This window comes from Pholcus phalangioides, unplaced genomic scaffold, assembly GCF_987345545.1.
Source record: "Pholcus phalangioides strain wild (caught in Gottingen) unplaced genomic scaffold, Ppha-v1.0 ptg000015l_1, whole genome shotgun sequence".
In the NCBI taxonomy this organism is placed as follows: Eukaryota; Metazoa; Arthropoda; class Arachnida; order Araneae; family Pholcidae; genus Pholcus; species Pholcus phalangioides.
In genome coordinates, this window is record NW_028301608.1 from 19,584,684 (window position 1) to 19,612,606 (window position 27,923).

At 36.6% G+C, this 27,923-nt stretch overlaps 1 protein-coding gene across 2 annotated transcripts in view; it reads right to left on the reverse strand.

The window, feature by feature from the left end:
- Positions 1-27,923, reverse strand: part of LOC149075624 (uncharacterized) — a 123,465-nt gene that overhangs the window by 33,453 nt on the left and 62,089 nt on the right. The gene's annotated exons all lie outside the window — the stretch shown is intronic.

Genomic DNA, 27,923 nt, shown 5'->3' on the forward strand with positions numbered 1-27,923 from the left:
AGTAGAGAATGAAAAAAGAAAAAAATAGGCACCGAGCGGCACAAACACACATAAGGGATTGGGTGGAGATAGAGTAAGCAGTCAGCTGTTTTGTGAATGGCGATTCGGAGCGTGGCAGACGGGAGGCACTCGTCGGGAAATGCCGGGGGATCAAGTAAAAATTGGATATCGTAGAAACTGGAGGATGTTCATGAAAATGTCTGCTAGTGTTTTAACAATCAGCACTTACCCGAGAGCCTCTTGACCTCTAAAACGCGTGCCGCCAAGGCAATCTCTCGTGGGTCCGCGGACCCATCTTTTGAAAACCATAGAACCATGTTCGATATCACAATGCAATTTATAAGAGGATCTCGCTATTACAAATGATTAACATTAGCTTGTTAACGATGCATTGCAAATATATGCAAAAATTTTATTTTCTTAAGCGTTTATCTACCAAACCACATTATATGAGAAGTCGGAAAAGGTCACAAAGAGCTTGTGTGTGTATTTGTATATTATATACTTACATTAAGTTATGGAATTCCAAAAATTACGTCCAGTTCTCTAATCAAAGCAGTTCTCTAATTCTTCAAGCAAGTGATTTCAGTGGCGTTCCAGCCATCCCGCAGATATTTCAGAGAAGTAAAATTTGGGCCAAATTTTATCCTACATCGATTCCATGGAATCTTGTATTTACAGAAATTTTGGGATGAAAAAAAAAAGATTTTTTGGGAAATCATTAATTTTTAAACGTGGAAAACAGATTTTAATTTCCTGCACTTTTTCCATCGTCTGCCCCATTCACAAACACTCGATTTTACGAACTAATTATCTAGTCCGTACGGGTTCGTAAAAACCAGCGTCGACTGTATGCTTTATATATATATAGGGTTGCTGTATTTCAGTTATATTTTACCTCATTTTTTTATGGGCATTTTATCAGCCCCCCCCCTCCAAAACATAATGTCCATTACAGTCAAAAAATTATAAGTTGCCATTTAAAACCAAAACAATTTGTCGAAGTCGAGTTGCCGATTATAGCCAAAAGTTGTCAATTATACCAAGCCAAATTGTCAAAAGTTTGAAAAGTTGCAACTACCGCTAAAAAATTGTTGAAAAAGCACCAATGACGGTAAATAATCCATTACAACCTGCACGCACACATACAACTAGCTCTCTAAGACGTAATTCACCAAAAAGACGTATATGTTATCCGCTATATAATGTATTCGCATGGCTAAAACCATTATGATAGCAAGAATATATCATAATATTATCATCCAAAATTCATTAAAGTAATCTTAATTCTTGATTTCGGTTTAAAAAAAATTGAAGCAAGCTTCGTTGAAAATACGGGGAGAGAGAGAAAAAGCATTTTATAAAAAGTTAAATATCCTAACTAAGAAACTTTACTCAGCTGGCATACGGGGCAATCCATTGAGGTGGTTTGAAACATAATTATAAAAGACAACAAGCAGTTAAAATAAATGAAAAAATTAGTACATTTTTTTGGAAGCAAAAAAGAGTGCACCCACCTTAGATCAATTCTAGGACATGTATTTTTTCTCATATACATAAACGAATTTCGCAAAATTAATGGAAACAATATCTTTTGCTGACGACACAGTTATGTATGTAGAAGAAATGGAAACTATTTATTAAAAAAAGTAGACGACCTTTTCATAATAAACAGTTAGCTAGGTAAAAACAAACTGCAATTAAATATTCAGAAAATTAAATATATTTGCTAAAAGGCAAGGAACATAAATAATTTTACTATAAATATAAAAATTCATAACTATTCCCCTAGTCAAAGCATATCCCTCTGTAACTGCCAAGAAATAAACCGTTTTCGACTAAATATCTGGGCATATTAATACAGAACGACCTCAAATGGAATTTGCACCCTTAAAAAATAACTAAAAAGATTCGAACTTTCGCAGCAGTTTTATACAGACTTAAATATCATCTATTGTATTTTTGAAAGATATACTTTAGGCATGGATATACTCAATTATAACATGGAATCTGTGCTTGGGGAGGTGAACACTATACTAACATAAATAAATTAGATAATGTATATACTAAAATCAGATCCGACATCAGCAATAAAAAATAATCCAACTAACCAAAACAAAACTGAGTGCATTACCCGTAAGACAAAACTATATACTGTATATACAGTCAAACCTCGTTAATGAGTCACTCTTGGGAGAGCAAAAATATGACTTAGTAAGCGGAGTGACTCGTTAAACGGAGTAAGCCATAGCTTGCCAATTCCTGCCTGAGGACAATTGGGACTTCCAAAAAGTGATCCGGTAAGCGGAGTGACGTGTTAACCGGGTGACGTACTAACGAGGTTTAACTGTATATATACAGAATAACAAAATTTGAAGAATGGTTGATGATCAAAATAGATATTCAATTCTTATTCTAGTTGAGATGATCAAGTACCAAAAACAAATAAAACAGTATTTAAAAACGTTTTAGATACACTGCTCCAAAAATACTGAATCAATATCAAGCCACTAAATACTGTATACTAATAACAATATTAAATTGCAATATTTTTTTGTTACGCAAAGTGTATTGTTTTCGTTGCACTAATACAATAAATATATTTGCATTTAAATTTTTTTTCCCCTTTTATGATGCACGTTTCATTTTTGAAAATAGTGATATTTTTCAAAAATATGTGTATTTAAAAAAAAAAATGTATGATCACTTATCAAAGTTTGAAGATTATACTAAGAACAGAATATAATTATTTTAATTTGCAATTTTTATGATACATTTTTTGTGCGACATATTATAAAAATGAAATTACTGTGCATATACACGTGTGTAAATTAATACAGTATATGATAATAGAATGGTATGACGACTGCTTTGGCATAAATAGAAAGTTGATATAAATTATTTTTGACCTTCTGGAAGGACAAGCAGTCCCTTGACAGTCACAAAGTGGTTGTTATGTGTATGTCCATTTTTGTTTTGTCATCTGTCTTTTGTAACGTGTTTTGTCCAATGAACAAAAAGTTCGGATGGTTAAAATTACGGGAATGTCCCATAAAATACGGGTCTTATGGTCACCACTGCAAGTTTCTGGCCCGCAAGCGGCAAAAATACCGGACATCAAAAAGGTTGTGCTTTTATTCGCAAAATAGTTCAGCAAAGAACTAAAATTAAAACCCTGTAAAAATATATTCCTCTGAAACGGATATAAATTATTAAATACCTGGAAATAATAGTGTCCAATAGTACAGCCGAAATTTATTGTGGCATTATGTATATAGGAAAAAACACAGAAAACGAATATTGCGCGCATACAATATTTGATACTGACCGAGATCGAAGCTGGGCGAGTCGAAGGGGAAAAAAATATCCCCTCCAGCTGTCAAGACAAAGCCTCGACTTGATGAATATTATTTCAGTGCTCCGAGAGGCTTATTTTCGGTTGCTTTTTATTTTTTTAAAGCTTTCTAAGAGCTTTTAATCACGTGAATTGCTGCTTCTGGATAAGAACTACGCCACTACTCCAACAGCAAATAGGAATATATAAAAGGGAGGGAGGGGGAATTCTGTTTATCAAAGAGCACGGCTCTCTAGTTACATGTAACTGGAGAAGAACTCGTGGCAGAACAATATAACATAGCACATGCAAAATATCACATTAATCACTATGCTGCTGGTCCGTGGAATTTTTCTTTTTGCTTGCATGTACAATGATCTCTGGTCGGTATTTCCAATTCTTTATGCAGGGCTGGACAAATTGCAAAAACAATCTACGCGCCAAAACATTTTTGCTTTTGGAAAAAGGTCCAAAATAATGCTTCTTTTGACTTCTTCACGGCATAGCGACCCTCTTTCACGTTGGCAGATATGCCGTTACAAATTCCAAACATTTTGTGCTTCTCTCTCAGCATGCAATTTAGTAACTACACAAAGAAAATTTTAGCCGCCAATACCTATTCTTTAGTCGCCCTGGTAACCGGGATTTGTCCAGCTCTGCTTTATGTAGATCTACAATGCATTTTTCAAAAAATAATTTAAGGTCTAATCTAATTAAATAGGAGGATAAATATCCAATTGTTTCAATAACAGGCTTGTTGGACAATGGTTTGTTTTTGTCTGCCTTGGATTTTGTGAGGATTAAACTGCTCTTAGCCAGGACCGCAAGTAGTTGCTTGATCAGCCGGGGGGCAAGTACGAGTTTTGGGCACCCATGTTACAATGAAGGAGAGGTTAAAGGGTGAAATTTACACCCCCTCTGGTCCGGCACTAGACCAATCTGTTCCCCGCTTCCCTCGTTGTTGCCGTGCTCTTGGCAACTTATCAACGATCCTAATGTTTGGTTGGTTTTTCCTATCCTGTATGTCAGGGCTTGATAAATCGAAAAAATATTATAAATGAATATAAATGTAATATTAATTTCGCAGGAGCCGATTATGGTTTTTTTTTTTTTGGAGAAAAACGATTTTAAATAATGCATTTTCGACTTTCCGGACTTGATAACTCCTTCCCATGTTAAAAGACGGTGCTGTAATGGAATCAGAAAATTTTCTTTCGGCCTAAAAACTTCAATTTAGCAATCGCATACAGAAAATTTTAGATGCTAACACACATTTTTTAGTCGACATGGCGCCTGTATGTACTGCGCATTAAATCATGGTCTAGAAAAAACAACGCGATTGATAGAGTTCGATTCTTCACGCGAAACGCACCGTGAGGGCATGTCCGTTAGTACCTAGTTACTTAATCCCTAGTTGTATGTTGTTCCCATTCAACAGCCGTCTAGATTCAAAAGCGATCGTGTCCATTCTGAATACGCATCGTTCTCACCTCAGAAGAACGATTGTGCGCGTGTGAAATTTTCAAAGTCGCTGTTGCCACTAAGGGGCTTCAAGGCGCAAATGCGAGCCGATCTCCCCGTTAAAAAGTCTCGCCACAGAGAGCAACAGTCCTACAAACAGTACAAATATTCAGTCACTACACATCACTCACTTCACTTCTGAGATATAGATGGCAGCACTGAAAAATCATACACAACACTAGATACGCATTCAGACTGTTAGGTACACGCACTTACACTTCCGGCACAACTCACTAGGTAGTAAATTGCCTATGGCAATAGACCTGAGTTGTGCTCGGTTAGAAAGAAAAAAGAAAGAAAAAAAAGGGGTAATTCAAGTATTACGTCAGCATCGAGGGGGGGGGTTCGGATTTGCTGACTTTTGATGACGGGGGGGAAGGGGGGTTTGAATGTTGCTTACGTCATCAACCACCCCTTTTTGAAAATATTAAATATCATAAGCTGCTGACGAAATTTTGCTTGGGGGGGGGGCAAAATGGCTGAAAATCTGCTTACGTAATACTTGAATGGCCCCCCAAGTGTGTGAACAAAAAATAAAATAAAAAAATCAATTCAAGGTCTCTGAATACAGAAAGAGGTTAAGAAGCGGATCGTTTTGACGCCAAGTTGTAATTAACGCTACAAGAAAAACAATGAAAATGGATCCTCAAACGGAGAATTAGATCCATAGTAGAGTGTATTGCATAGGGAGATGGTTTTTGTGACAAAACTTTAAAAAAGAAAATACACCCATTAGAAAAAGTCTCCCCGCAGAGAGCAGGCAGACCTACATCACGATACTGACATAGCACGGAAATTCAAGCATTTCCATCTTTACTTCAGGAAATGCAAGACAGATGGCAACACGAAAGAAACGCAACTCGACAACATCAATACGTTAGGGCTACACACACATACACTCAGAACTTGCATTCCGCGATGTGCGATTCGTTAGAAATTCCGTATACTATAATGTGTACGAGTTTAGTAATATTTATATAAAGAGCCAAGCAAAATAGAAGAAAAATTTCCAGATAAACTTAAGCCCTTTTTGAAAATCTGAACAAAATATTCAATTTCCACATGAATACTGATGGGCATGATTTCTTTTGCAATGAAATACGTTTTCATAAGGCCTCCAGGTTGCAAAATCACTGATCCATGTGTTCACTCAAGCGTTCTCGGTCGATACCAGGTGCTCTTATTCGGAAAATTTCAATAAAAATATTATATAAAAGTATTTATTGTATGATTAAATGACTTTATGATAAGTCTGCCTCGGTATAGTACATACTTTCATTGAAATAAAGTAGGCCAAATCTAATTTGAATATGGTGACATCAACAGAATGATTGCAGCACCATTTGTGTTCACTTGGGCTGTATTTTAGCCGTGCTACGAGAGAATAGTCTCGAATAAGGAAGGAGTCTAGAAAGGAGGACGGACTCATGGTCCGCCATCTTTGAACAAAAAAAAAAAAACAGAGGTTCTGCCGATCTAAGTAACGTTTTTTTTTTTTTGCGAAACGATTAGACAAGGATAGAACAGTGATTGGCTAGTGCTCCTTCAAACTCCAGGTTGACTCATCTACCATCTTTAACACTTTAAGCGATTTTTTGAAACTTTCCTGATCTGCATTGTAGCTGCCACAATGGAAATTAAACCTAGAAATTGCTACCTGTTTTCAAGTAGGATATTTTATTCCGATCTCGTGCAGTGACAAATGATTCCCCTTCCCCCCCCCCCGAAATCAAGAATGATAAAAAAAAAGGAAGATACTCTGTACCAGCGGTTCTCAACCGTTTTTGACTCGCAGAGCCCTTTTCGGGGAAAACTTTCGACGGTGGAGCCCCCCGCAGGCCTATTTTTTATTCATTCAAAGTTATTGATTTATTTTATTGTTAAAAAATATTTGTAATTATTTTTTTTCAAATTAACAGTATTTTTTATTTTTTTCGAGCGGCCGCGTGGCCCCTGGAGAGTGCACACGGAGCCCCAAGTGATCCGCGAAGTACCGGTTGAGAACCGCTGCTCTATACATCTCGTTTCTATCAGTCTGCACACGTCTATTATACAACTCCGAAAGAGATTTGGGGGGGGGGGACGACGACACCGGCTGTCTTGTTATCTTTAACTTTGAACAAAAACTGACTCCACCCACTGGCAGTTGATTGACAGGACGGGGGAAGAAATACATGTTATCAGGCACTCTCTTTATACAGAGCTAGCTCAGCTCGGAATTGTCAAAATAGGAGGGTTAAGACGACGAGATATGTCGGGATTGGCGCTGAGAGGGTTAAGCAAAAGTATGATGTCAGTAACATCACCATAGCCATTGCAATTCTCCAATCTTTTTCTTTTTAACGATTGGCTACAGCGGTAATACTGACTCGTGGATGAAAGATGGCGGATGAATCAGTCTGGGATTCCGGGAGCCCTAGCGACTCGGCGGCAGCCTAAATTGCCGTGACACAAAGTAGTAGGGTTTTAAATCCCTTTCAAAGTTTAACAATTTTAACCTTAAAATATCCCGCGACAAGCATTAGGAAAAGGCGAACTATATAGGTATCGCTGCTTCGCATAAGCGGATACAGTCTCCTCGAACGAGGGGGGGGGGGGAAAGAATCACTGAGGGTGTATGAAGTGAACGGAAGGCCTCCTCCTCCACTCTGCCCTCTCGCCTATGCCGAAAATATTAAGTTTAAAAACAAACCAACAGGTAGCATATAGGAGAGGTATAAAAATATTTAAATACTAAGTGTCTTGATCAACATCTGCATTTAAATTTTGGAAAATGTTTGGAAAAGCTTGATAAGTCTGAAAAATTGGAAATTTCTACGCCAATTTATGTCAGTTAGTGAAGCTGTCCAGTTGAGACAACTTCACTAACGGACACTTTCTGAATTACGTCGACGGTAAATGAGTATTTTACTAGTCACTGACGGACATTCATTTCCGATCCCATGGATGTCAGTTATTGAGAGGTTCTACAGTAAAATGCGACACTCAAGGCTCCTGATAAATGTGCCGTTTTGAAAAAAAATTAACACATATCGGAAAACTGCATTGCTATATTCCCTTTTGAATTTAAAAAAAAAAACCGAACTAAATGAACAAGGTGTATAAATTCCTTTTTTGATAGAAACCACTACCTGTTATTGTAATTTTTACAAAAACATTCCACTTTGAAATAATCCCGTTCCCTAATCCGACAGCTGAGCCAAGATTCAAAAACCATCGAAAAGTGAATTTCGAAAAAAAAGTGGAAATTTATGAAACTAAGCTCCTCACATAATTAAGAGGTAATTTTTGATTAAAAAAAAATGATGTCGATCTGATATTGCACACGACAAGCTCACTTGCATTTTCCAGACACTCGAATATTTCACATCTTTTCTTAATCTTAGTAAAAAAATTACTTCCGCGAGAGAATTCTAAAGACACTTAGAAGAACTGACATGCTTTACACAGCATGCAAAGAAGACATCGAACAATAAAACGTAAGATACTTCATCAAGTGATATAATCTTATCCGTAAAGATCGAAATTCACGAATCTCGAGGTAATTCTTTCAGTTTTGCGTGAGAAACGTTCTAAATCCTACAAAAGCACAAAATTCACACGGAATAGGTCTTTTCTCACGGCGAATGAGAAATTTTCCTAACAAGGAAGAACGAACGACCCCATCTTCACTTTCACACACGCACAACAATCAAATCGAGTATTTGTCTTTCTCTCAGCCATTGGCTTCAACGGTATTTAAAAGCTTAAAAGATAGATCATCATCAGCGCCGTGAAACGAATAGTTTCCTGCGGAAGAGCATAGGCACCACCTACTCAAGGAAAAATTTACGTGGAAAATCATCTTTTCACTGTTACTGCATTTGAGATGTGTGTAATTCCGGAAACGCGATGTGAAACATTTTCCACCTTGAGTTGCAGGATGTTGAACCTAGGAAACAGGAAATTTTCTCCAGCGAGTCCTTTATTCTTATTTAATGAGTCATGAAATTGAAAAAAAAAAGGAATGATAAGGAGGAAGTGTAACACTTTTTATTGGAACGATTATAAGTTAATAGGAATATTTCAGGCGAACTGATTTAATGAAATAATTAGCGAACATCGATTGCACAAGCTTCCTATCCCATATTTTTCTTAAAAAAGGAATAAAAACATAAAAGGGGGTGCGCAAGAAAATTCCTTTGACCTGAAATAACTTGCGGACAGAGATAGAAAGGAAGGTACAGCTGCGTAACTTTTATATAACGGTACAGGTACACAAACGTATTAACTCGGGGATATCACTTCAGTAGAAAATTTCACAGCAACGTATAAAATAACAAAAAACTTATCTGTATGCTAAGCGTGTATATGCAGCATAATGAGGAGAATCACGATTATTGAAAACTAGGAAATGAGGAGAGCGATTCTTTGATTTTCAGAAAGTGCATTTTGTCTTTGCATCCAAAATATAAATTATTAATTTATTAATTTCCATGTTTTCTTATAAAACAAATCACAAAAGCACATTTGTGATATACTTGGTTGAATAAAATTTCTCCTCAAATTATTTTTGTAAATTTTATGTAGAATTTAATGCGTTATATGATATATATGCTAAATTAAATAGCTCAATCCTCTGAAAGGCAGACATTTTCTAAAACCCAGAAAAAAAGGTAAACAAATGCGCCCACTATGGGAGATCCCCCACCACCGCCTTTCAAAATAGATTTCATGTATTTACCCTCTCATCAGAACGCTTTTGACTCTTTCGTGAAATTTCAAATTATCAACGTTACACCCCCCCCCCCCCATGATCAACACTTCGGGAACCACTGTATCAAGATAATAGAGGTGAAGGAAGAAAACTCGGTATTTTATAAGGGCAGCAAAATATTATTCGCCTCAGGCGGCAGAATTTCTACGGGACCGCACGGACTATATATATTATGCTTTGAATAAGTGAAATGGAATCAATATTATATAATAAAATTTTTCAGCATTGCGGGTAGATTCATCGAAAACTGATGATTTAATTTTCAAATTGAGTTTGATGAAAGTTCTAGAAGACAAGACCAAAATTCATTGTCTCCGTTGCATCTTAATGATTACGGCGGTCTGGGATAGGACCAATGGACTTTTTTTGGTGCCCGTCCTCATTCATGACTTTATAAATTTAGAGGCAGGAGGGGTCGGCCTCCAAAAAGACATAACATCGTTACGGAATGAAAATGAAATCAAAAATATCTACACAAAAACATTAACACACAAACAAAAATGATTATTCAGAATTGTTTCGAATTTGATGGAAAAAATTACATAATTCCAGGATTACTGAAAGTTTAAAATGAATGAAAAAATTCCAGAACAAAAATTTATGAAAAATAATTTCAGAACAGTGAAAGCTCTCTATAATTCGGGGACCCTGTTCGATTCGAGGCCGTGGGCTCAGAATCCATCGCCACACCCATTAACATGATACAGACTGGTTTCAAAAATTATGAAAACAGAATACTTTGTTATATAGGAATGCGTATTCCTCTGGTGAACCGAGCATCACGGGTTTAATGCGCGTTATAAGAAAAGTTGTACCTCCGGTGAATTGGTTAGCGTGTTTTCCCTGATTGCAAGAGGACTCGGGATCGATTTCCCTAAGAACACTACTTTTCTTTCCAACAAGTTTGCCTCTGCATACTTTTTTTTTTTTGGTGCCCGTCACACAGAAAAGTCTATTTCCTAGATGTGTTGTGGGTTGAGAAGAAAAAATTCTATGTAAGATAAATATGGGCATAGTACACAGCTTTCTCTCTCGCGTATATTTATGTCTCGCGTAAGACATTTTCGGAAGTACAGAAAAGAAAGAGAGTCGATCTCGATTTTCTAGTAAAATCCTCTGGAACCAAAATTTCTCGCTAAAGTTACGTCCACACTCAGCAACAAGTTGAGAAACAAACTTTATATATGAGTGGGAAAGTGTTCAGCAACTTTGTAAAGTTGAGTAACAAGTCGCAGAACACGTCCACACTTATATAAAAAGTTGCGCAAAATGTTGCTCAACTGCTTAGCGTGGATGTACCTTTTGAGACAATGTAAAAGTTTTCTACTCAATGTGATAATTTCTAATGCTTTCCTCGCTTATAAATCGCATATTGGAATTCACACAACTTGAGTACACATTAACCATTATGTACATATTTTTATTGAATGTAGCATTTAGAAATTAGGTAAAATACGTAAACAGTTAAAATTTATGAAAAATCTTCAATTGTTGCCTTGTAATGTCAAAGTTATCTTCGGTACATTTATTTCATTTTGGTTCTTTGTTTAATCCATAGAGAGCGCTAACTTTCAAATCAAGGAAAAAAACAAAAATTTTCACAAACGCAATGGCTTCATGCAATGTCTTAAATTTAGAAAAAAATACGCGAATAGAAAGAATTTTTGTATGTGAAATAGATTGAGTTTTATTATTATCACATTCAAAACGTTCAAACTGAAATTGCCAAAGATCATGGAATTTCTCGAGCTCGTGTACCATTATAAAAAAATGTGGATGAAATTGAAGATTTGCGAAAGAACGTAAGCTTATCAAAAAAAGCGGAAGAGGAAAATCTAATTTCGACGGTGTTGAATAATTTCTATTGCGATGGGTTTCAGTCTTAAAAGCCAAAAATGCATCTCTCAACCTCGCCATGATTAGGCAAAAAACAGAGGAAATCGACAAGCATTTTGAAAACTCCGAAAATATAAAAACGCATGATCATAATTTCAATTTGAAACTTTATTTTAGTTGATTCTCTCAGCATTGGGCTAGTTTGCTTTTTGAATTCGTCATACGTATATAATTATACTATATATTCTATTTCTGCCTTTCGCACTGATATTGGCATATCATTAATTATGAATATTAAACTTAAAATCTGGTATTTAACTCATTCTGCTCTGATATGATAGTTATATATGGAGTATATTTTTTTCAATATAAAAATCTATACTACTTTATAAAACTACTAATTATTCCCCGCATAATCGGATTTTTTTTTTTTGCGGAATCGTTGATATCCGTTTTAAGCGGGCCGACTGTTCATTCCTATTCAAACAGATCTCCATACCAAGGTGGCAGGCCACTTTGCGAATACATTGGACTTTGACCGTTACATATAGGCTACATTGACTTTAAGAGTACGTACTGTCAAAATGTTTTTGGGGAAAAAAAGGTATCGAAATTTCGTGGGGGTAAAAAAAACACGACCGGGTCGAGTAAAAATAACGCCCAACAGGTCACATGCGGATCCACATTCGAGTGACCGAAACGAGAAACTCACGCATATACGTAATGGTCAAGAGGTAAAATGCCGAAGTATCCAAAATAAGGGCATGGAGGTAAACTTGGGCAACGCCTCGTTGCTATTTCAGGATGTTCATCATACGATGAAATAGAGAATAACGGGTGAGATCTCGATCTGAACGAAACATGACGTTATCATCAATCCGACCATAACATAACAAGAACGGAACATTGCTAACGCGACGACGCCCTACAACTCCGAAAAGTTTCTAGGGCCGAAGAGTTATTTTTTGCCTTTTTTTGATCTTCGTGTCGATTTCGCGTTTTCTTCTCCTTCGCATGCATAATTAATAACCTCGGCAGCAGCTTATTCTATTTGTACCGGACGTCTACACTCCGTAACCGGTCATGCGGACAGGAAAAAAAAGAGACACGAAATCGATCCGCGAGGGTGGATTACGGTCATTAAGGCAATATTTCTTTTTCAAATTTACCACGGAAAAAACTTCAAATAACTGAAGATGACGACTTTAGTGAAAAAGTTTCAACGAACACGAACAACGACCTGTAACACGCATCTTCAACCTGTTGCTTGGCGTTCACTGAAACACACAAGTGCTCGGTGCCTGGTTTCGGGGCTCGCGAGCACTTTGACGACTAAATCATCTCACTTAAATTCAAGTTTAATTCGAGCATTAAATAAGAAGTAAGCCAGTCCGAATCTAAGCACATATTTCAGTTTCAAATAAAGAGAGTGTCACTTTTAATTCCCACGTGCCACGATTTTAATCAAGGCCCGTAGACTGGGTTCTTTGATGGGCTCCATTCCAGGTCTGAATTTTCCAAGAGGATTATTTAACATCTTTTCCAAGAGGATTATTTAACATCATGAGCATTTAACCGTTTGTAGTACATTTACAATGCAAAAATAAAATCCAAAAATAACTCGTCCCGAGGCTAGAGTAGGGCTTGACAAATCACAAAAAGATTAGAGGCGTCAGATAATTTTAAACACTTTCTTTCGAGAGAAAAACATGCCCAAATATGTTTCTTCCAACATTTCCAGGACATGGCAAACCCTATGGCAATCTACCCTATGTTAGGGGACCAGGGTTGATAAAAATCACGATTTTTTTTCCATTTATATCGGATTTGTTTGATTTAAATGAGATTTTTATTTAGTTTTTAATTTTCACCTAAAAATATTAACTTATGCAGAAAAAAATCCAATTTTTATTCTATTAACAGTTAGTGGTTTAAATATTGTCTAAAAGTATGACCGAAGAATATTAAATTATAAAGATAAGTATACTTTTCAAGTATAGAAATCAGACCAACACCGATTTTTCAGATAATATTGAACTTGATAAATGATAAAATAAATGCATAGTCATACATGAAATAGACATTTATTTATATATATTGCACAGAGGGAAAATTGTTATAAGTATAAAATTAGCAGAAATTAATTTATTTGATTTTTATTAACCCTGGACTTACTTTTATTTGAATCAGACTTTAATTCAAATTCTATATTTACTCATTTTTTAATTCCAAGTTTGAAAAACTAACTTATCAGGAGTGTTAAATAGTTTTCATTACAGTTATAGCTCCCATTTTAACTTAGACTATATAAGCTCTTTGCGGCATTTATACTTTCTACAATCTATTCTTATTTTGAAAAAAAAAACCCAATTTTCCTTACCAACTAATAGCTTTAGATCTTCCCCAAGATTTAATCATTTTTGTTTGATTCCAAAATATTTAATAAAACAGTTGATAAAAACATTTCACCTGATTCCAAATTTTTACAATAATTTACAAAATGAAATGATTAACAGTACATCATCTTTATCTACTTTCAACAAAATCTTGAAAAAACATCTTTTTACTACTACTAACACTGAGCATTTCTTTTAAAAAAATTTGCATTCACTGACCCCTTTTCTAAATCGAATTACTTTCCATTTGTCACGGGTTATCTTTCCTTAATTTTTTTTGACTACCTTCTTAACATAACCCTTTCAACTTATATTATATATATATTATATTTATTTATTTATTTATTGTTTATTTTTCTTTTGACTTTAAGTTCAATTCAACAAAATTGTGGAATAAAATGAAGGGAAAACATCAAACAATTTATCCCCCTTATGCTGTTCTATATTTTCTATATGAATAAAATTGAATTGAAGCTCTAGTGATGTTGCTTATAAAAGAATCCCACTGGCATACTAAACTAATAAAAATCCCATTTATCATACCAATGTCATCAAGAACAAATCATTATACGTTTAAACAGACTGAAACTTGATAAAAAAAAAAATCCAAAAGAACATAGTCATATTATGCAACTAACATTCGTCAGTTTAATGAATTTAAGTATTCTGGAGAAAAATCTTAATAAAATATTACAGCGATACCCCCCCCCACCGTAAACTTTTCTTTCAAAAAGAATCACCTCGTATTATGAACAAAGTGTTCATTACGAGCTATGAGAAATTTGTTGAAATTAGAGGTGTGAAAATATTATACGTTTTCATTATTGCGTTTGAAAAGAAACTTATCTTGTTTACCAACTGTGACAATTATTCCCACAAATAGTGTATTGCCTACTTCTGCAAAAAGCCTGTAGTAAATTCCATTCCAGGGATAAAAATCTGTATAAAATTAATACCCTTTTTAACGACTTCACTTTCTCCATAGGAAAGAAAGTTATTATAATAGACCTTAGAAACCTCTCTAAAATATTCTAAGAATTCTACCCACCTGACTCTTCACCCAAAAAACAAATATCTTTGTCGCATTTATTTAGATACTAATTAGTATAAATAATTAAAATATGAAACTTACTATCTCTTATTTATTTTTGTATTACATTATACAAGTTGAAAAAAAATCATTGTTCAAAATTGTTTGAAATATCAAAAGCACCCGATTTAAAAAAAAATCGTGATTTAAATCAAGCTGATTTGAATCGAGATACCGTGGCAGACAGTGATATAAATAAAAAGTCAAAGTTAGATGAAGTTGAAACCGAAACTTGTTCTGGCACTCACTAATAATGAAACCACATCTGAATCAAATTTATTCACCACAACAAAAAAAAAATGCACAAAAAAAAAAGATTTAACTGCATTAAATCTGTATAATTAAGCTCAGCGTCAATTCAGAAATTAGTGTTTTAACTCAACAGTAGATCACGCTAATGAATTTTTTTTGAAATGAACATTAATTGGAAGTGAAATGGCAGAAGCTGGGAAAGTCCATTGTTAGCATTTGGAGGGTACGAACAAGGGCAGTCTTAATATCATGAAAATGATATGGCCTCGGGAAAAGTAATATTCTGGGGTCCCTAATTAGCTTAAAGTACCTGCTTATAAGTTTGCTTTCTTTCGAAAATCATAGCACAGAATCTCATTATCACAAGACCCTTTATGCACTCGAGGCCCCAGTCAAGAATGGGCTGATATTTTCATTCAAGTATAGGATATTTTCAAAAATATATTTACAAAACCTGCTTCTCCAATTAAATGTGAATAAAGATTCAAAATATTATTACTAATAATTATCAAGTGTAAATCTTTATATTATGTTGGAAATGTTCTAAATTTTATAGTTTTTACACCGTTTGTGAAAACAATTTACAATAGCTTGAATATTCCATCGAAAAGAATATCAGGTCACAATTTTGATGTTGAATGCGAAAAGTTGTTAAAAAAGTAAAATTATTATTAGATGAATGCTTTTAAGGTTAATGGGTATTTTTAACTATTAGTTTACATCAGGCCTAAAAACGTTCATTACCAACAATAATATACTGACTACCTATCGAAAACATCAGATATATATCAAAATATCGGATATGTCGCGATATTTACGAACCCTGGCTGTGATGCTTCGCTTGCTGGCTGTGTCAAAAAAAGTTTAAACGAATGTTTTTTTCTTTTATCTTGAAAGGAATAATGCATAAATAATCGAGATAAAAACAGGTTTATCTCTCGAATTCAGCTAATTTTATTTCTCTAAGTGAGGGGTTCTTAAATGTTTTCAGACCCGAAATCAACAACTTTGCGAATCAAGTTTGGGTCATGATCGCTAGCTCAAAAATCCTTGGCTGTTAGTGAATTTGAACGACCCTTCTCTTGAAAGCCAATGCGACCCATAGATTAAGAACCACAGTTCTAAGCGATTTGAAATTAAATTTTCCGTTTATTTTTCCCTCCGGTATGATTGAAATGATTTTTTCAATTATAATAGAATTGGCGACACAATATTATAAAATTCAATGTGCTTAAATTGCATGTCTGTTTGGGGGGGGGGGCATTTCTTTTAAAAGTAGACTTTAGCATTTATTCGACGTTTTCAACCGGCTTCTTGAAAGTCGTACAAACGCCTGTAACAATGTAATTAGTTTCTGATGGATTAGGGTAGCGTAAAACTCCCAGGTGCTCATCCTTTGATCCTGGACATGAACAGTGCTCACGATTTGAGAAAAAAAGTTTTTTTAGGTCGGGGGAGCGATTAACCGAGTACTTTTGACGCAACCTTAATAAAGCAGTGTAATAGGAAGTTTGACTCAACTTCATCTGGCCTGCCTGGAAACAGACCTACGACATTTCACGCGAAATACTGCTATCGTTGTCACGTTGGTGTATTTACGACATGGTTGTTCTATCCAACAAAAAAAAGCGACCGATCACGTTTCTCTACCGTTACAGGTGAACAATCTCCAAGAAAATCAGTCCAGCATGCATTGAAGGTCACAAACAAATCGGCAGTAAACCTTTCACTGAATTTTCTCCATCTTCTATGGAACTCCATAGAAGATGGAGTGATCTTCTTGGAACTATATCCCAAGATTTCAATAGTGAATAACAAAATGCGAAACATCGTCTAGAGATCATTAATGTTCAGAAATGGTTCGAGATCGTGCGACATCGATGAAAAAGACAGTTCTTTCTTATTTCTAGACATTTCTGCATCACAACGAATTTCTTTCAAAACGTACGACGTTTTATACAAAAAACGGTTCCTGTTTTCGATCGTAAGAAATAAAAATACCCGCAGCAAAATGTCAGTGATATGTATATATATATAATATAGTTTTGTATTCAGCAATTCTTCCTGCAGCGCCTTTAACTCCTTCACGTACAGATTTTGGCAACAAATTTGGATGATCTGTATTTGAAATATCGGTGAAACTCTAAAAACTGGTTATCTTGTTCGCATGTTAGAAATAGGGGGAAGAGTATAGTAGATTTCTCTTCCACCGTCCACCCTCCCTCATTTGTTCTCTCTCTCATAAGTATACAGTAGAAAGGTACGCATCATACGGGAGGGGGTTAATCACTAAACAGGAACAAAAAAGAACGAACAACGAAGCTTCGCGATGAGAAAAGGTTAAAAAAAACTGGGTGAGCTGAAATGAATTTCTTACATTTGCGTTAGGACGACTTATCTCGTTCAGGGGATAAAGGGGAGTGGACTAGTCTTCCATTTTTGAGCAGAGGTCAGGTTTGCCGAAACCGTTCTAAATAAACCCAAGCGATGTCTCGGAAATAGTTTAAAAAAGGATTGTTATAGCCAATCGCTGTCCCCGAGGTCAATCTTTTGCTCAAACATGGCGAATGAGTCAGCCTGGTATTCTAAGGTGCTCTACCTCTTACCAACATGCATACAGCTGTGCAACCCCCAACGATGAAAATCAGATATCTTGAACAAAATGGAGTCCTTGGGCTCCTCCGAAGAGTGGTATTTATCCAGAGAGTGGAAAAGGTGATAATTTAGCTAGCAGACATTGTCATCTCTACCGTACTCTTTTTTTTCCGCATCATTCCCCCCCCCCCCACATCATCTTGAGCTGGCCCATAAAGAATCCCATCCTATATACTTAATCATTGTTTTTCATCACTACCCTGAATCCTACCATCGCCAACTATGGGAGAAACTGTGCGTATATTGCAGGACCGCAAGTAATACTGTCAGTCCTGCATTCATCCTCCCTCCAGAGAGTAGCAGACCTTCGACATGATACTTACGTAACATGAAAATTCAAGTATGCACCGGCAAGAATACGAAACAAGCATAAATTTGACAACAATTAGGCTACGTCAGGAGCCACTTATACTTTCCGGCATGTACCGATTCGTTAGAAACTCCGCAGAAGAATGCGAAGAGGTGCATGTGCAGTTAAGTAGTAGCAGCGTGCATTTCAGGCACCCATTCAATTATTGCTGACCGAGCGGTCGCACAAAGGGTGAGGGTGAAATCGGCACAGTTCCCATAGCTAATGGTTATCCTAGTAATTTTTAATCCTGTTATCCTGGTAAGTAGGCGACGCATTTTTAATTTTTTTTTTCTCATCAATTTAAAACGGCTACTGCGAAAAAAAAAACCACTTGAATAACTCAACTTCCATTTCTAGCAACTGCGTACGCCACTGCCGAAGACAGCGGCGATGCAGTCCACAAATTTTTCGATCACGCGAACCAGTTATGGGGGGGGGGGGAAATCTGTCGTCTTGATGGGCAATTAGAAAAGGGGAGTCCGGCTCAGTTCTACCATATGTATATGCACACATAACGATCTAATGCTGAAGCTAATGCGATTCTACTGTCGCTCAATATAGCGTGTGATAGAGCCCTATACTCCCCCTTGCAGTTTAGGGATCATCCAGATCAGCGATTCATCACCATTTCGTCTCGAAGGGATCAGCAGATTGGTCGATCTCCGAGAGGCCGAATGCAGGCAATCGTGACTAAAGACCTGTCTCTTTACTTGTTTCTCGATACTTTCACCGTGTCTCTTTTACCTTCAGACTCTTCATTCAACGGTCACTTTAGTATTCACGGCGATATGCACGGGTGAGAGGACGGTCAAAAGTCGAGGCTTTTTACGATGCACCAGAATATAATATAAAAACCACCCTTTCTCTTCCCTTCTGAGAATGGAAAAAAGAAAAGGGCCCCGTGAGAGATCCGCAGAAACCATGACAAGATTATAAATTACGTAAGTTGCGCCCGCAGTTCCCAGACGTACAATTATTACCATAATTAGAAATAATTTTATGATTTCAGACAAGAATAATCGATAGTTCGCGGCATTTTTCCCCCCATATCCCGCTAAATATGGTATTTTCGAATTTCAACACGCGTCGTGATTCTTTGGAAAATCACGATTCAACAGGGGTCAAAGACCCTTAATAACAGAAAAAGAGCTGACAAAGCGATAACATACCCCCTTCGTGATACGATTTCCTGATGTAAAATACGCGTTGTATTGTATACGGCGTATAACGTGCGCGGAAGTGGCATTGAATACAGTTAGCTCTTCATGGTTCTCCAGAAGAACGGTGAAGTCTTAACGCATGGGCACACCCGGGCCCCTCATTGAAATGAGATCTGATTAAAAAAAATTTCGAGTCTAAGCATGCAGATTGGTAGACAGGCATTTATAGGCAAAAAAGAAAGGGCCTAAGAAAAATCACTTCACCAGGGGGCCTAAGCAGCTTTTAAGGCGGCCCTGCAGAAGATATTTGAAAAACCTCAGCAAATACTAGACACCAATGCTTAGAGACTATAAACTAGACGTCATCTTTAACTTGTGCTACAGGGAGCACAGTAGTAATGACTGATTAATCGTGGTCAATAAACTGTCCCGTTTCGTTCGGAGCTTCTCATACTTTTGACACGTCTCCCTTGCTTCAATATATAGGGGGTTCCACGCATCCATGCCCCAAAAAAAGACGACCAGAGACCCCTCCCCCTTTCAATAAAACGAAAGTCACTCATATATTCGCAGACACAACAATAAACGTTAAATTGTTTTCTCATACAAGCTCACACACCCCCCCCGAAACCTCTAGAGCAGTGCGGGAGTGTCCCTCTAGCAGCACCAGGGGAGCCTTTTTTGGGAGTGCGAGATGAAAAATGTTGACTAATTATTGTTGACTATTTATAGTTACTAAAATGTTGGACATGTAGACTAATTATTCAGAAAATTGAAATGAGGGATTAAAATTGAATTTTTCTATTCTTCAAGAAATATGAATCGTACTGGCATTTCGACACCTCGTTTCTTTAGCTTTCGCTTACAGATATAGCATAGTTTTGCTGTATGTCACGCGAAATTTGCGTTGCAAAAGTTTCTTTTTCGATTAGCAATCGTACTTATTCTGTTTCGATTAAAAAACAATGCTGTACCATTAATACCTAAAACGTTTATCGGTTTGTTTACATTTGTAACTCGTAATTAGCTTGCTTCACTTAGATTTGGCACTAATTATGAAAAAAAGCCAAAAATATTAACCATAGCCGAAGACGGCATTAAATCAGTAAAAGAGTTTATAGACATTAATTCATGGATAATTAATGTAATTACAAAAAAACAAATAGAAAATGCATTATCAAAAAAAGGTTTTGAAGGGGCTGCGGGAAAGCATAAATGTTAAGAACCATTGCTCTAGACCAGTTGGTCTCAACCGGTGCTCCGCGGCCGCTCGAGGGAAAAAAAATTTAAAAAAATAAATATACATATTTTTAAATAGTAAAAATAAATCAGTAACTGATGAATAATTAAAAAATTGACCTACGGGGCTCCATAGAATTTTACTAAAAAGGGCTCCTAAATTGGAGGGAAAAAGGGCTCCCGGTATTTTAATTATTGTAATAAATTAGTGTTTAAAAATAAAGCACTGCAATATGCAAAAAGATAAGTTCATCATTTACATACCTATTGAATTCAAAACATTACCCAAAAGCATCCATTTAGGTTTTCGACGTCAAAAACCCAACCTTGGTTCTGCTGTATTAATCTGCAGCTCCCCGACAGCAGCGAGCTGATGTTAATTCACGACTCTCTTGGTAGTAATATAAGCTGTGTCCAGAGTTGAGCTCCCCCTCCACAAACTCCTGAGCGCTGGTTGCACCTATGTATTTACTGTGCGGTTACAACCAGGCAGATTACAGGGGAACCCCCCCCCCCCCCATCGTTTTCCCCACGGACCTACATCGCTATCAACCGTTCCTCCATGTCTGGGTTCATCTTATCACGTTCTATTTCTAGAAGTATGTTATATAGTATTTTCAAAATCTTACTGTGAAAAATTCAAAGACGTTCAAAGAGGAGGGGGGGGGGGGAGACTTAGGATCGAGAAGAACAGTTAACCGCAAGTTGCGGCCGAAATTTGAGATTCCCCTAAAATAACCTCACCAATTTAATGGGTGTCTGGAAGGAGAACATGTAGCATGCGTTACAAATTTTACAGAAAACGCCAAAAACAAAAAGCATCTCATTTCGAGGTCGTAATCGCGGCGGAAAATCACATACCTCCCTTACTCTTCTGCGGTAGTTTTGGACAGAGGTGTACGCGAGAGGCATAGGAGGGCTCGCAACACCCCCCCCCCTCAAGTAGGCCAAAAATGAGACAAAATTTTAAAATATCGAAAGAAAATACCTTTCACCTAGTATATTTTAGCCAATTTGTTATTTTTTAAATGCTTTTTCAAGGATAACTTCAGATTTCACGGAAGAAAAATTTTGTGCCCCCTCCCCCACTTCAAGCTTTTTCATCCATCCCACATGCCGTTCTTCCAGACATTCCATTCAATTGTAATCCAATAAATAGATCAATATTCTTGCCATCGGATTAAATTGTCAATCAATGTGCGTTGGAGAATTAGCATTTCTTAAAATAACTCGGACGAATTGGATGCGGAAATGATTTTAATTACGAGTTCTGTTTTTTTTGTTTTTTCTTTTTCGCGAGTGCATATTTACCGGATGTTTATGCAAATTATTTTCCTCGTTTCTACTGCTTTGATTAAGCCATCATAATGGGTTACGTAGACTATCTAAATGGGTCTCGTTTAGATCTAGACAGAGTGCGTTATGGGAATTTTAATAGGAATTTCTTTTTATGCGTAAAATTGGGGAAATGTGAAAAGGGCCATGTGGTCGGAGGAAAGTGAAAATGGTTGTCAGGGATATAAATATGGCTATAAAGTTGTCTCTTCTGTGCGTTCTGCCTGTATTTCCTATTTCCAGCAGGCGTGCTCGAGTGGTGTTGTTTGCTGCACTGTTCTTAGATAAGTGGAATTTCTAAGATACCAGATTTGGTTCCTCATAGAGAGCGCAAAAAACATTAGGAGCGTGAGTTACAGATAGCCTACTGAAAGTTATAAAAGAAAAATTGGCAGGGGGGTAGTCTTCAACATTTTACGAGTAAGCACCGGTTGAGACTTTTCTTCTCGATTCTAAAGGCCCGTACACATGCGTTAAGTTAACTAAATTGTTAAATCATCATCGCTCATTGGTTAGTGAACACTTATTGGAGGGATAATACGAGAAAACGCCCACAGGTTAATAGAAAAAAAATAGATCGGACTCTATTCTACTTCACCACTAAATCACTTGCCAACTAAAGCAAACGGGCCTTAACGCAAGGGGTCTGTCTAGCCAAGATATAGGTCCATTTTCCATAGGTCCTTCACAAAAATCTAGATCTGTAAAGTACTACTTGACAACTAAAAAATTTAGTTTGCTAAATCACTTGAACGCGTGTGAACGAGCCTCGATACATCATTCCCCGGATTTTGCAGCCTGCAAGGTTAAAAAGTTGAGAAACGCTGATGTACATCATTATGATCATAAATGCATATGAAGTCAACATCTCTTACATATTTACACAACTCTTTATCATTAGTTGTCTACTATTCCTCCCGTGGCATATTAGATATGGGAAATTACGAAACGCCATAGATCAATTGATTTTGAAACAGCTCATTAGGATATAAGTAAATTGATCGTGAATGAGGTCAATCGCAAAAATGATTTTGCGCGTGCTCTAATTGGGTATTGACCGCACGTTTAAAAGCGCATTTTCATAATACATGGGGGAGAGAAACTCAAACTTGACGCACTCATTAATAACAATGTAAAATCGTATTTTTTGGCATGGGGAGAAAGAAGTACTTTTACATTTTTTACAACGATCGGAAATCCTAAAAAAAAATTAATAATTGAAAAAAAAAAAATTCCAATAACTGTTATTGTAACCTTTAGTTTTCTTAATCTCTCAATCGGTAAAGCTGGATATCTTGTTCATCTGGGCCAAGAATGAGGCTGGTCCGGGTCAGACAGCTGAAAATTATTAGGATGTGAGAGGATTAGCTTGAAAGTGTGCCGGACAAAGTGAAATGTGGTTTTACAAAACACTGGACACAATGAATGCAGTGGATGGTGAGCCGGATTTCACACGAGATAAATCCGACCAATAAAAAACTGATTTCATAAAAACAAAAAAAAGTCAACCTCACGTTGCCAATTTTAAAACGTTTTTGTTCGAAGAGGCGGGGTACTTAGAATTACGATTTGAAAACTTATTTTTGGCTTTCTAAAATTTTCATAAAACTGGAGAACCGTCACTATTTTGCGCCAACGAGATGAGAGCCACGAACCCCTTTACAAAATTATATTCAATATACCCCAAGCTCGACAAATTCCCTTAGTCAAGGTTAGTTTATTCTCAACAAAAATGGGCCTGAATTATGTTTTTTTCAACCTTTCCTGGACTTATTGAAACTTCCGGTCGACTTTACTCCAATTCAGCAACAACGCAAAGAAAATTTTAGGCGCCAAATACAGATTTTCTAGTCGCCAATGAGATTTATCAAGCCTTACAATATACAGAATAGAAATGTGAAAACAATGAGTTATTTTCTCATCCAAGCTCAGATACCGCTCCAACCTCAAAAATCTCCCCAAGGGGCCCGTGTATTCCTGGTCCATATGAATTACAAATCGATCTCATCTAGTTACAGATCAACTCTTCGAGAAATTTCTAAAACTTTCCTGATCCACGTTACACCTGCCGCATTGGAAATCACTAAACTTTCTAGAAATTGCTACCTGTTTAAGAATTTCTTTTTCGATTGCGAGCTGATAAATGCTTACTCATCAATATAAAATAAGAATAAAAAAACAAGGAAGTATTAGGAAAAAAACTATCGTTTCCTGTTATTTATGCTGTACGAAGTACTATACTATTTCGAAGGGAAAATGAAAACAGTTTCTTTCCCCCCCCTTCTGTTATCAGACTTTGAACAAAAGCTGACTCCACCCACTGGCAAATCATTGATGGGGCGGGGAAGAAAACATGTTACCAGGAGGGGGAAAAACTTTAAACAGTATGTGGGCTCGAGGTGGCCGTTTTGAGAAAGTTTTAAGAGCTCGAGATATTTCGGAATTGCAAATTCGGAATTGTAAGGGTTAAGAATTGCCAATACAGCAAGACCTAGGTATAGCGTCTATGTTATTAGCGTCAGCCCACTAAAAAAATCACTATTAAAAAGTCTGAGTCAATAGAATAGAGGATTTCTTAGCTGAATTTTACAGCGTTAAGCTATCGCGACTTAAATTCTAAAACCGCTTACACTTTTCGAAGTTTTATACTGTACTCAGAAGCATGACTCACATGGAGGGAAAGCAGGGTCACAACTGTGACCAGGCCCGTCATTTAGGGGGGGGGGGCCCCGGATTTTGAAAATACACTAAAAACGGTACATATATACAAATATATATATATATATATATATATATATATATACACACACACACACACACATTGAGTACATTTGCTTTGCCCTCCCCCCCCCCCACCATGGAAAAAGTTGAAATGACGGCCCTGGCTGTGACCCTGGAGGAGGGGGGTGGCAACTGGCCCAGGCGGAAAGGTTTAGGAAACAAAAATAACATTAAAATAATCGAATTTCACCGTTTTGTGGGCGTCAAATCATTCTCGTCCGCCCTCAGAAAATTCCAAGTTCCGGCGCGAAGGAGAAAGATTGTCTTTTATTGGGCAACTCAAATTCATTTCATTTTCTTGGAAGTGATCCACACACCTATTTTGTAAGAAGTTATTACAACCAACAGGCATTGTAATTTTTATAATTAAAATATATCGCAATATCTCTCTGAAATATCTACACCCATTGCGAATCGCTGTTTTGTGATAAAACTGAAAATGCTTTTATATCGTTGCTACTGGAAATCTAAATTAACTGAAACGGTCGGTTTTTTTTTTTTTTTTGTACTGTCTACGCACCGGAAGCGAACAGAGTTATCTAGAAATAACTCAGACGAATCGGATACGGAACCACAAAATCCACGCTGATAATTAATGATACCCATTCGGCCATCCGGTAAGTCGCAGTCAGTCATTGCGAAACAAAAACGCTGCTAAATAATGGTGTCGCCCCCCCCCCCAAAATATACGAGTACTTCATTAGTCACTAAAATTGAAAAACAAATTAGTCATAATATCGAAATTTAAAAGTTTTGTATTCGCCATTCAATATCAGCGCTGATAAAACTTGTATATTTTGAAATAAAAGTCAAGATGTAATGTACCGTGTATGTTGTTGTGAATGTGATAAGTTATTATGCATGATCGCCAATTGTCTCGATAAGTTTGAAAAAGTTTCCACTTTTACCGGCGATTGTGCATAATGCCCAAGTGTCGCTAATAAATACTAAAAAAAATTACGCGTAATGATAATTTGATGAAATGTGATTTCGGAGTACGATCGTGGCATTCGTTAAATAAGAATTCATTATTTCGTAAGCCTTATTTTACATGCATGTTAACTGGTGGGATTTGCCCCACCAGTGAAGATAAAAAATGGCCACTGGTGGGGCAAAGCCTTTCTGTTTTTCTCAAGTCGCTTCAACTTTAAACCTTACTAATATGACAGGAGTCAACGATAAAACTTAAGCAAAACGGTTTTGTCCCACCATTTGCGAGGCCGATTTTTACCTTGTTTGAGGGAACAGAAAGAAGACACAGATGAACTGAAAAGGTACTGCGTGGACCAACTTTCCTGTGATAGAGCTTTTGCTATCATACAAAGAACAGATGGAGTACCACTGAGGTGAAGGATATCGAGCATTGATATATTTTTCTTTTCAATGCTCATTAAAGTACAAAAAAGATTTAGTTATATAACTAACTCTATAGGAGTAAAGAGAACCCACAGTTAACCAGTTGGTCACCAAGATGCGAGGAATGTAAAATATCCTATTTTAGAACAATATAAACATCAATCAGCGTAGTACAAAGCCATTCAAATTCCACATTCGATGGTTTCAGGATCCAGAAAAAGGGGTTTGAAAAAAAAAATACAGTGTAGAGAGAGAGAGACCCGTATAGGACTTTCAAGACGCGAAGTCGAAACGTCCATCCCATAAACGTGAAAAAACGCACAACTATAAAAACACCTATCAGGGTTGTTTGGTTTAAACCTTGGTTTTAACCACTTTGGTTTTTTTCAAAAAATCAAATAAAAGTTGCCTAAATATCATTTTTTTCCTTGAAAAATATCATATTGGTTCATTATTAGCCAAAATGTTTAATTTTTACCACATTTTATATCCTTGGGGTACATTCTGATGGTATATCTTTAAATGACATAAGATTTTATAAGTGGTTTTTTTTCAAAAAGTCTCATAAAAGTGGCCAGAATATATATAGATTTTTCATATGAAGTATCTTAGTCATTTAAAGTTATATATAAAACCCAAAATTTCTCATTCTTACAACATTTTTTAACCTTTGGCTACATTCTGATTCTGCTACATTCTGGCAAATTCATGAATAAGGAGTGCATCACACATCTAAATGTAGTGGTGTATTATCTCACAGGGTTTCTTTTTCTATCCACAAAGAAGCAGCAACAGTAGTGACACCATCATGCTAGGGGCAGGTGGTCCTATAATCCAATAAAGACACCAGCTGTCCTTAAAGGACAAAGACTAGTGTACTAGTAGTTACATTACCTCACTTACATTTTCATTTTCTTTCCCATAAGAAGTTGCACATCTCCTACTGTATATCTCCCAGTCTTAATATTCAATAGTTGTTTTTTTATACTTTCACACACACACACTGTTAAGCCCAGTTAATCAAGGTTCTACTGTATAGTAATAACATATTTATGAAAAATAATCAGCTATATACAGGGTGATTATAATTTAAGTTTTGATTCCAAAACTATACAATAAGTACTGATCGGAATGACTTGAAAATTTGCATGGATACTCCTGAAGCAATGGAAGTTTCTTTCGCAAAAGAAAAACGTGCAAAATGTGCAAGTAGATGATGCTGTACTTGGCCAGCAGTATAATCTATTTTGTGCAACCACATCATTTCGGCACTTCCACAGCATCAGTGTGTGGATAGAACTTCTATCAAGATGCACATTGCAATACCAGCAAAGCTGCTGAAGACCCATTTTGACAGGATGCACCTTAACCCTTGCAACTTCTGGCTGTGGGGGCATCTCAAAATGTTATGAACAGTGGTCAGATTGCAAACTTTGGTGAATTGCAATCTCCAGCACCCCCAAAGCAGAATGTTTTGCGATGTTCTGCAACGAGCCCTCAGCTGACTGAAAATGTTCTGCGGTAAAAATTCACATATACATAATAGCGCTTTTCTACACTTTTCTTAAAATTCTTCCAGATTGTTCTGCAACAGCACTGGTTGTTCTGCGACATACGTCGCACATTTCGGCATATTCTGCTTTGGGGTCCAGCACATTCCCTATATGTTATAAGTTCCTCAGGAATATTAACGGGGGGGGGGGGGGGCGGGGGGCGGAACGCGTTTGGTTTAATAAAGCTGAATTGCAAGCACATCCACATTATGACCATGGCATACTCCGATTCTGCTGTTGAACAAGAATTTTTGTGCTTTCAACCTCATAGCCAGAACACGCGGTGGACAACATATTTACATCTTAA